Genomic DNA, 12,002 nt, shown 5'->3' on the forward strand with positions numbered 1-12,002 from the left:
TTCTTGTGGGGAGTCTTAGAAACTAAACTTTTAAGCTTTTAAAACTTCATATTTCTCATTAATATAATATGGTAATGATCTTAGTAAGATACTAACTACAATATATTGAAGAATATATTTCACATTTTCAGGAAGTATCTAACTGTACCATTTGGAGTTCTAAGGTGCATGTATACTTCTTGGATAAATACTTGCAAATGTCACTATTTAAAAAGTTAACTGAGTTTTTAAACCTTTTTTCTGTTAGGTAGGACAGTTTCAGTTGTAAATGTCTTTTGCTAGACAGAACTAATACTTTTTCTTTTGCTTTCTTTTTCATAACCCAAAAGGCTGGTAGTAAGTGGAAATGAGGTAGCTAATGAACAAACATTATGAGTTTTATTTTAATAAGAAAAGTTTTTGCATTCATCAATTAAAAATCCATAAAAAGACTTGTTTCGCAAGTGTGGTGATACATGCTTGGAATCCCAGCACTTAGTAGCAAGAGGCAGGAAGATCACTAGTTCTAGGCCAGTTGGGTCAGTATAACAAGTTCAAGGCCAGCCTGAACAGCATATTGGAACACATGCCTCAAAAAACAAAACAAGTATTATTCTCTGTGCTTGACCAGTTGTGGAACTTTGTAATAGTCTCTATCTTCTGCAAAAAGAAGTTTCTTTGATGAGTGGTGAAAAGTACACTTATCTGTAAACGTAAGGATTTGAATTTAGCATACAGCAAGAAAGTACATTGGTCTGTGGGTATGAAAAAGTAGGTTTTTCTCTATGATCTATGACCTCTCCAGCTTTGTGTTTTTGACAATATCTATAGTACTACACTTGAGTTCCCTCCCACTGAGCAGGCCCTAAGTCCAATTAGACAGCTGTTGATTACCCCCAAGATAAAAGTGCCACTGCTGCACCAGTAGAGGTTATTTGCTCTGCTGGTCATTGTTGTGGTTCATAGACTGTACAGATGGATGTATTCATAGATTAGTTTTCCCCTTTGGCAGTTTGCATAGTATCTTCTGATACTATGGGTGCTAGTCTTCAGGGATGAGGCTTCCACATCAGTTCTAGCTCAATTGCTCCAAGTCCTGTTTGAAGTATGTCATGTCTTCAGCAATAGAGTCTTACCTTCAAGTTCTAGGAGGCAAACAAGGGCTGTGGCAATAGCCTGTATTACTATGGGAGCCTTTTGGACTACCCTGACTAGCAACTCAAAGGGAGCTTTCCCCTGCCTGACACTGTGGTTTTTTTTGTTATATAGCCTTCAGCTATACTCATGCACTCATATATGAAAATACATTTCCTTCTGGTTTTTCAAAAACACCATAGTGATATTTAACTCTCTTCTCTCTCCCGCTGTAACCCTTCCTATTCCTTCCCCAGTTAATATATGCCCCATTTCCCTCATTTCCACCCTGATAACACCTGTCTCCTGCTATCCCCATCTATTGAGTTACTCCTTCCTCTTTAGCCCCATGATTCCTTTCCATTTTCCTGGTTCCTATGATTACATCAGAATATATACTCACATGTAAGGATTTGGAGCTAGGATCCACAACAAGAGAGAACATTTATCAATTGTTTTTCTGAGTCTGTGTTACTTCACTTAGTATAACAGTTTTTAGTTCCTTACATTTACCTGCATATTTCATGATTTTGTTTTTATCACTGAGTAGAATGTCATTGTGCAAATGTACCACATTTTCATTATCCATTCATCAGTTGAGGGACATTTACATTGTTTCCATTTCCTAGCTGTTGTGAAAAGAGCAGCAGCAAACATGGCTGATCAAGTAACTCTGCAGTAGGATGTTGAGTCCTTTGGGTACATGCCAAGGAGTGGTATAACTGGATCATATGGTAGATTCACTTTTATTTTTTTTAATAGCTCTCCACACTGATTTCCATAGTGGTTGTACCAATATGCAATCCCACTGGCAGTGAATGAGTGTTCCCCTTTCCCACGTCCTTGCCAGATTTTGATGTCATTTATTCTCTTGATCTGTCTGGGGTAAGATGATATCTTAAAGTAGTTTTTATTTGCATGTCCCTAATTCCAAAGGATGTTGAATACTTTTTAAAATGTTTTTCTATTTATTGTTTTTATTTCTTATGTGAATGAGTGTATTGCCTGCACATATGTAAGAGCACATGTATTGTGCAATGTGCACAGAGGTCAGAAGAAGGAGTTGGATCCCCTGGAACTGGAGTTATGAACATTTGCTAGCCACCATGTGGGGTGCTGAGATTTGAACCCACATCCTCTTCAAGAACAGCTAGTGCTCTTGACCACTGAGCTATCTCTCCAGTCCCTTGAACACTTTCTATAGTATTTCCTACCCACTTTTATTTCTTCTTTTGAGAGCTCTCTGTTCAGATCCATAGCCCATTTTTAATTGGGTCATTTGTTTTCTTGATTCTTTTGTTTTGATTTCTTTATATATTCTGGGTATTAATCATCTGTTACATGTATAGCTGGAGAAGATTTTCTCCCACTCTCTGGACTTCCTTTTCACTTCATTCATTGTTTCCTTTGCTGTACAGAAGATTTTCAGTTCAATGAGGTCCCATTTGTCACTTGCCAACTTTAATTCCACAGTGACTGAAATCAGATTTAGAAAGTCCTTTCCTGCACCTATATATTGTAGGGTAAAGCCTACGTTTTCTTCTAACTGTTTCAGTTTTTCAGATTTCACATTGAGGTCTTTGATTCATTTGGAGTTAACTTTGGTGCAGGGTGATAGATACAGGTCAAATATCTTTTTTCTTACATGTGGAGATCCAGTTTTTACGACACCATTTGTTGTGTGCTCTCGGCACCTTTGTCACATATCAGGTGGCTAAAATTGCATGCACTCGTGTGGGTCTTCTATTTTGTTCCATTGATCTACATGTGTGACTTTATGCCAATACCATGCTGTTTTTATGATTATAGGTCTGAACCACAGTTTGAAATCTGGTATGGTAATACCCCCAGCATTGCTCTTTGTGCTTAGGATTGCTTTGGCTAGCTGGGGTCTTTTGTGATTACATATGAATTTTAACATGTTTTTTCCTGTTTCTGTGAAGAATGCCCTTGGGATTTTTATTGGGATTGCATTGAATCTAAAAATTGATTTTGGTAGTTGGTCATTTTCACAATATTAATTCTACCAATCCATGAGTACAGGAGGTCTTTCCATCTTCTGTTGTCTTCCTCAATCTCTTTCTTCAAAGATTTAAAGTTTTTATTGTAGAGGTCTTTATTCTCTTTTGTTAGATTTATTCCTAGATATTTTTTGAGGCTACTATGAAAGGAGTATTGCCACCTTCTCTCTCTCTCTCTCTCTCTCTCTCTCTCTCTCTCTCTCTCTCCTTATTATGGATATATAGAAAAACTAATGACTTTTGTAAATTGATTTTTTATCCTGCCACTTTGCTGAAAGTGCAGATCATTCCTAGAAGTGTTCTGGTGTAAGTTTTGGAATCTCTTCCGTATCATATTCTGTGGGAATGACTTCTATAAATGGACATAATCTGGACTAATGACTTTTAATTAACCACAGCAAAACTGTATGCTCTTGTATCTTGTGACTAGGGCACCTTTCCTTGGCAACTTCAATTTGGTAGTCCACCCAAAAAGTTAATAAATATATGAATGTGGCTATGCTTGATAATTAACATATCAGTGCACTGAAAGGCAGTGCACCAATCTCCATTGCACACAATGAAGACTGGGAAGGACAATTGACCTTGGTTGAATGAGATATACTGGAACTAGGGGTGAAAAGGCCAGATAATCTCTTAAAATTAGGGTGGATCCAAGCTTGTATTTCCCCAACTGAAGCTGGAAAAACCATTTTGAATGAAATCATGGATAAGGCTGGACTTGAAGATATAAGTCCAGAGACTGCATATCAGCAAATCAGTTCCATCAGCACAGTCTCAAGAGATATCTGTTGGAATGAATGTCCTTGAAATTTGGGCCCACCCTTAATAACTAAACTTTAAGAATCAGACTTTTTGTTCAGGTAATTACAATGTTGGCATAGTAGAACCACAACATCATTCACAAATAGAGATAATTTGACTTCTTTTCCAAGTCCCCCTTTAATTTCCTCTTGTCTTATTGCTTTAGCTAGAGTTCCAAGCAGTATATTGAACAGGAGTGGGGATAGTGGACAGCCTTGTCTGGTTCCTGATTTTAATGGAAATGCTTCCAGTTTTCTCCATTTAGAATGATGTTGACTGTGAGTTTGTTGTATATAGCCTTAATTATGTTGAGGTATGTTCCCTCCAGTCAATTCCCTCCAGGACTTTATCATGAATGCATGTTAGATTTTGTGAAAGCCCTTTTCTGTGTCTATTGAGATGATAATGTGATTTTTTTGTCTTTAAGTCCATTTATATCATTTATTACATTTATTGACATATATAGTGAGCTATCCCTGCATCTCTAGAATAAAGCCAACTTGATCTTGGTGGATGATCTTTTTGATATGTATATGTATGAGCTTTGCAAGTATTTGGTTGAGAATTTTTGCATCTGTGTTTATTAGGAATGTGTGCTTATAGTTTTCTTTTTTGCTGTCTTTACCTAGTTTTGGTACTATTGTAATACTGGCTTCATAGAAGGAGTTTGAGAGTTCTCCCTCTGTTTGATCTTTTTGAATAATTCAAGCACTCTTGGTTGTCAGTCTTTGAAGATCTGGTTAAATTCTGCTGTGAATCCATCTGGGCCTGAACTTGCTTTTGTTCAGAAGGTTTTTTATTGCTGTTTCAATTTCCTTATTTGTTATGAGTGGATTGAAGTTGTTTATCTCTTCTTGGTTTAACTTTGGTGGTTCAGCTGAATTTAGAAATTCATCCATTTCTTTTCGATTTTCAAATTTGATAGAGTATAGGTTTTTAAAAAGTATTTCCTTATAATGTTCTGGATCTTTTTGGTGTCTATTGTGATGTATCCCCTTTCATCTCTGATTTTGTTTATTTGGATTCGCTCTTTCATCGTTTGCTTAGCTGGGCTAAGGGTCTGTCTACCTTGTTTATCTTTTCAAAGAACCAGCTCTTAGGTTTATTGATTCTTTGTACTATTTTTTTTTGTTTCTATTTCATTGATTTCTGCTCTGGTTTTTATTATTTGTTCTCAACTGCTGGGTTACAATTGGTCAAAGGCAGAGAATAAGTGTCTTAGGTGCCCATCCCTAAGTGACACATCTACAATTGGGGGTAGAGATTATTAATGTATCTCTCAACTCTTGCCAGTGAGGCTTCCTCATGCAGCAGATGGTGATTAGCCCAGAAAGCCACAACTGGCCAAAGTGCAGAGAACAAGAGACTGCAGAGGACATATCTCTGAATAGGATACCTATATCAAACCTTTGCTACTCAAGGCTCAGGAACCATTGAGGAAAAGGGGGGCAGAAAGATTGTAAGAGCCAGAGGTGGTTAATGAACACAAGGAAACAGTTTTCCAGACATCTAGAAAGTTACTCATCTGAATTCACAACAATGGTAGCAGCATGCACAAGACCCTTGCAAGCTCAAGCCAGACAAAAACCCAGCATAGATGTGGAGCAGGGAGTAAGAAGCCCCAATTTTAGCTAGGAACTATTGGGAATCAGTAACCACTGGGAGAGGGAGAGTTGGCTTTCTTATGCTCTGGTGGATGGACGCATACCTAAAGACATTTGAGGACACAAACTTGGCTTGATAGGACTTAACATATATAACAGAATACATGAAATCCAGTTGGGGTGGGCTTTAAGACAGGTGCAGACAAAGGAAGAAGATCTAAATATTATCAAAATAGATGAAATTCACAAAAATTCAACTTAAAAAGAAGAAAATTGTATGCTTGGAAGGACAGTGATAAGGATGGGAGGGAGAGAAGAAATGGTGTGGGGAAAGTAATCAGAATATATTATATACTTGTATGAAATTGTCAAAGAACAAAATTAATTTTTAAAAGCTGTATGTCCCCGGATGTGGTGGTGCACGCCTTTAATCCCAGCACTCGAGAGGCAGAGGCAGGCGGATCCCTGTGAGTTCAAGGCCAGCCTGGTCTACATAGTGAGTTCCAGGACAGCTGGGGCTACAGGGAGACCCTGTCTCAAAAAAACCAAAAAAAAAAAAAAAAAGCTGTATGTCATGGCTCCTCTTTTAGAAATGACCTAACAAATGTATCTCATATATACTGTGACCACAGGAATTATTGTCCCAATTGAGCTAAGAACCAAGAAATAATCTTCCAGTGTTGGGATAAACCAATTGAAAAATAGAACATAAAACCCGTAAATAAATTAGAAATCATGTAATATTTAGCTGATTAATTTTTCATTTTAGACATTAAATTAAGCTCCCCCCATTTTAAGTAGAGAAAATATAAATAAAAGTTTAAACTTTCTCTTCTTTTTGAAAACTAGATGTTTTGGCAATCCTGGGCATACATTCTATTTGCTAACTATGATGTTAATTGAGGAGTGTACAGATCATTTTTTTGTCTCTGATGTTAAGGTATTTGTCTCATATCTATTTATCATTACAGTTACACTTGTGTTTCACATAGCAGCCTAATTTTTTCATCTCTGTTGCCTTCCTGGACCCTCAGTCACATAATCTAATTCTTATTCCACTGCATTAGTTTCTCAGATTGCCGTGAAGATTGCTATAAACTTTAAGAGACCAACACAGAGGGGTAAAGGAACTCCCCATAAAACCCGAAACTGTACATCTCCTCTTTGGATCCTGTCTGTAGTCGCAACTGCAAAAAATTACTATAAACTTTGTTGTTTAAAACAACGAGAATACTAACATCCTACTGGAGATCAGAAGTCCTAAATCAAGGTATTGCGAAGTTTTTTTTTCTTTTTTCCCTTTTGAGACTATTAAAGACAATTTATCCCATGCCTCTCTCCTAATTACTGGTGTCTACTAACAATCCTTAGTACCTATGTTGTTTTGTAGACCCATCACACCACACCAACCCTTGTCTTTGTCTTACCTCATCTTCTCAGGTGTGTTTGTGTAGCTTAAGTCTCCAACTTTCTATTTCTTATAAAGACATTTGGATTTGAAGCCTACCGTAAATCCAGAAGAATGTTTCTTGAGATCAATGAACTCAGTGATACCTGTAAAGAGCATTTCTGTAAAGACGGTCACATTTATAAGTTCTAGGGTTACTGTGTAGGTATAGTCATTTTGTGGCCAGTATTCAACCCACTATACTCCCATTTTACAAATAATACTGAAGCCAAGATAGCTTTGTGTACTCTTTACAAATCATACACCTACTTTGCAACAGTTCATTCTAGACCCTTAATGTCCTGACACTCAAAGAATTTCCTTTCCATCGTCCTATGTTGGTATTTCACTTCTGATCCATTAATGTTCTAAATAAAATATACAATAATGATAAATAATGGTATTTTGTCTTTATCTTTCTTTTTATTTTGGCTGTGGAAATAGAACATAAAAATAGTCTACTAAAATATTAAGATAATTTAAAAGTTTTTAATTGAATTTTTGTGTTTCATACTCAATATTTTGATCATATTTAGATCTATCTACACCACTCTTAAACATTCCTGCCAGTTTTTTATAAAAGTTTCATCTATTTAAAAGTTACATTTCCTTTGAAAGTTTTTGTGACTTTCTATAAGAACATGAGAAATAAGCAGGTGTGGTGGCACATGCCTGTAATCCCAGAAATTAGGAGGCTGAGGCAGGAGAATTTGAGGCTAGTCTGGACCACGTAGTGAGACTTTGTCTCAAACCCCGCTCCCCCACAAATAAAACAAAATAAAATACAATGAGAAATTAGTAAAGAAATAAATTACATGTTCATTTAAATTTGCTTGAAAAAAAATTTTTTTCAGTTCAAAACTGAGCCCTGGAATTAACTTTCTGTGCTACCTTGGGCAAGTCCCATCCTTACTCTGGGCTTCAGTTTGCCAAATATTAAACAAGGTATATGTACCTGATGATGTCTAAGGTCGCCTCTACCTTCAGTTTTCTGGGATTCCACTTTCACAGAATTATTTGCAATGTGTTTAATCAACCATTTTGACTTTTAAGAATAGCAGTTTCCAGAAGAGATAATCTTTTCTTTTCCGCCACTAGCTCTATTTCAATGGGCTTGTCTGGAACTGTCTGTAATCCTCCTCCCCTATCCCTTCTTTGCAGCCTTCTTTCACAACACACACACACACACACACACACACACACACACACACACATGCAAGCAAGCCAACTGGCAGACTAAGATGTCATCCCTGGTTTTATTTTGTTTATTTGAGATGGGGTTTCATACAGTTCAGACTTGCCTTGAACTTGCTATATATTGGAGGATGATTTGAACTCCTGGTCCTTCTGCCTCTACCTCCCAAGTCCTAGGATTACAGGCATGTGCCACCACATCTCTTTTTAGGCACTGATGGGGATCAAACCCAAATTGTATGCTTTGTATATACATTATAAACTTAGTTTCTATTTAATAGTTCAAATACATGAATTTGACTTTGCTGCAATACACAGTAAATAAAAATGAAAACAACCTTAGCTATTTAAAATTTTTACTTTGGAGATTTGAAGTGGCAAAATGCAATTAGTACAAATCTCTGCTTCTTCCCTTTCTTTTTACCTGTTCTCTTTCCCTGCGGTAGAAATTCAAGGCTTCTCGAAACATTGATATACAATCCTCCCCCACACACACACACAAACAAGATAATAAATACCAGAACTGAATTGATGATAAAAATCTGCCTGATTTTTCTTTCTTTGGCCAGAGGTATTTAAGTTTAAACCTTGGAACTGAAAGGAAATTCTAAGTGTAAATGCTTCTTTTCTTTACTTGTAAGTCTTCTCTACTCTGCCTTTTAAAGTGAAGTATCAAGAGAGAAAAATGGGGACGGGGAGGCTGGAAAGATGGCTCAGTAGTTAAGAGCACTAGTTGCTCTTGCAGAGGACCCAGGTTCAGTTCCCAGCACCCACACGGTGGCTAACAATCATCTGTAACTCCAGTTCTAAGGGCTCTGACACCCTCTTCTGACCTCCCTGGGCATTGCATAACACAAGTGCATTTACATACATGCAGGCAATATACTCATACACCTAGAATAAAAATAGTAAAGAAAACATTTTTAAAGAGAGAAAAATGAAATAAATTTATTAAAATTAAACGTCCTCTTCAGTTTAATCCTTGGTGGTTTTAGTTTAGTTTTACTTAAACTACTGGCAGAAGCTATTTCTTCTTGACAGTCCATTAGTTATCTCAGAGTACCAGGAGATGCTTAACTCTTTCATCCCTAAATCCCCCTCTTATTTGCAGAGAGAGAGAGAGAGAGAGAGAGAGAGAGAGGGAGAGAGAGAGAGAGAGAGAGATGACAAAAAGCTTTTCTTCAAATGAGTCCCTTTAAGTAAATCTGTCCTCTGGGCTGCCCTCTCAGGTTAAGTCATCCACTTTGGAGACACCTGTAGTGCAGTGTGTCAGAGCTTCATCTCCTTGCCCATTTGTTCAGTTCAGACAAAAACACTGCGAGGTCTTAAGATTTTTTTTCCACTGAGAGATGAAAAAGCATTTAAATCATATCTCTCATACATATGTATGATACCAAAAAGTCTTAATGACATTTTTTAACTTAAGGACTTTTTTTTAACTCTATCGTAAAGAAGAAATGTAGATTACATTTGACTGATACGATTTCATACTGGGCATGAACACTGACATGAAAATCGGTGTGTGATTTAATTTGGATAATTGTCTTTTAAGAAGCTTTGGAAATTCTTGACTTGGAAGTAGGGGACTTGTTACAAATTTTAACTGTGATGTTACACACACACATACACACACAAAATTGTGATTTTAAAAAAACATGAAGTTATATGCTTTGTATACATTAGGAATTTAGTTTCTATTTAATAGTTTATCTGAACATAAAGTTCTTTGTTTCTAACAAATATCCTAATGTAAAGTTTCTTTCTTATTTATAAATGTATTTATCAAAAAATCCTAAGTATATAAAATATTTAATTTATCCTTGTTAGTTTTTATTATCAACTTTTCACAACCTAGAGTGGCCTGTGAAGAAGGAACCACAGTTGAACTGTCTGATCAGACTGAACTACATTCATGTCTGTAGGGCATGTCCTGATTGCTAAAAATGTAGGAGCATCCAACCCACTCTGGGCATTACCATCCCTAGGCAGCTGGTTCTGGGCTATATAAGAAAGCTAGCTAAGCATGGGCCTTTTAGTGAGTGAATCAACAAGGAGTTCCTCCATGGTTTCAGCTTCAAGTTCCTCCTTGAGTTCCTGCCCTGAGTTCCCTCAATGATGGATTGAGACCTGGAAGTGTAAGCCAAATAATCCTTTTCTCCTCTAAGTCGCTTTTCAGCAGATTGTATAATCACAGCAACAGAAAGTAAACTAGATCAATGTTTAAGCAATTTCATGAAAATAAAATTAAAAATTCCCTGATTGCTGTGCTATTGAACTAATTTCCTCCACAGAGTGACAATTCACCTACATAACCAGCTTCTTCTCATTTGCATTTTAAGCAGCAAGAAAGCCACCCTATTGTCTAATGAACCTAGAGTCTGGCTCTGGTAAAGACAGCATTCTCTTGCTTTTTTTTCTCTTTGCACTTACTAAGGCTTTTAGCAGATATTTGCACCCCTGTAAGTTGATGGCTGCTATACTTCCTATGATTTAAAAGTTCCAGGAGAATCCAAAGCCCCCTTCTGACCTCCAAGGCATTGCACGACATGGGTGCACTCACATACATGCAGGCAATACACTCATACACATAAAATTAAAAAAATAATAAAAGAATAAAAATAATAGAAGGTGTTTCTCGAATATGAAATAGAGTCATAAAGAAGAGCTGTTGTATAATGGTAGAACTGTTGAGCTTTAGTGGAAGGCTCTTTTAGTATAAGATCATATCATCCAAAGGATCTGAGAAATATTTAAGAATCACTTGTCCTCTTCTACAGCACTATGGCTTACCACAGGGATGGAACTACTTGCTAAGGAATAATATCCTCATATTATTGAGGATATATCAATAATCCCAGATTGCTGTGATGGCCTCATCAAATGGTCCCTGTTAATCAGAGCACTCACTGATTGCCATCACTCAGGTTACCATTTAAAGCAGTCTCATATTGTTTGGTAACGAATTGTCCCAAGACTTAGTGCTAACTTTAGTTCTATATGCTAGATCTGAGACATCATCAGAAATATACCATTCCTAATAGCATGTCCTAAAATTCTAAAAGGCCATATGGCAAAAGGAAGAAGATCATACTTTTTTATTTTCTTAGAAATGGTCTGATGTAGCCCAGGCTGGCCTTAAACTCACTATGTTTCCAAGGACGACTTTGAACCCCTGATCCTTCTGCTTCTACCTCCCAAATAGCATATACCTCCCAGATAAATGCTACCATGCCTGCATGAAAGATCATAATTATTTTCTGAACATTGAAAGTTCTAATGAATGCAATATATGTGCTAAGTACATATATAGATAATAGGCATGTGTATAGTAAATATTATATGTAGTCAAGATATATGAGATGTATATATAGTTCCTTAACTGTATTTATTCAACAATTTCAATAAATTTTACTCAACAATTCCATCCAACTGTAACACTGTATATTCTCTAAAATACTCTTACATGTATCCTTAAAAGATTCTGTTTTAAGTACTTTATTTTTTTACTTTTATGTATATGAGTGTATTGCCTGCATGTATGTAAGTGCACTCATGTCATGCAATGCCTGCAGAGGTCAGAAGAGAGTATCGGATCCCCTGGAACTGGAGTTATGGATAGTTGTTAGCCACCACGTGGGTGCTGGGAACTGAACCTGGGTCTTCTGTGAGAGCAGTCAATACTCTTAACTGCTGAGCCATCTCTCCAGCCCCACATGCAGAAAATTGTGGGAATATGTGCACATGAGTGCAGATACCAACAGAGACCAGAAGAGGGTAACTGATCCCCTAGAGCTGGAATTATAGGCAGTAGTGAGCCAT

The 12,002-nt window shown here is 36.8% G+C and overlaps 1 protein-coding gene and 1 pseudogene across 2 annotated transcripts in view; both read left to right on the top strand.

Moving 5' to 3' along the window:
• Nucleotides 1-12,002, top strand: part of Eda (ectodysplasin A) — a 434,058-nt gene that overhangs the window by 268,807 nt on the left and 153,249 nt on the right. The window lies entirely within an intron of this gene.
• Nucleotides 6,619-6,731, top strand: LOC115072260 (annotated as a pseudogene).

Source organism: Nannospalax galili, unplaced genomic scaffold, assembly GCF_000622305.1.
Source record: "Nannospalax galili isolate Female #2095 unplaced genomic scaffold, S.galili_v1.0 scaffold280, whole genome shotgun sequence".
NCBI lineage: Eukaryota > Metazoa > Chordata > Mammalia > Rodentia > Spalacidae > Nannospalax > Nannospalax galili.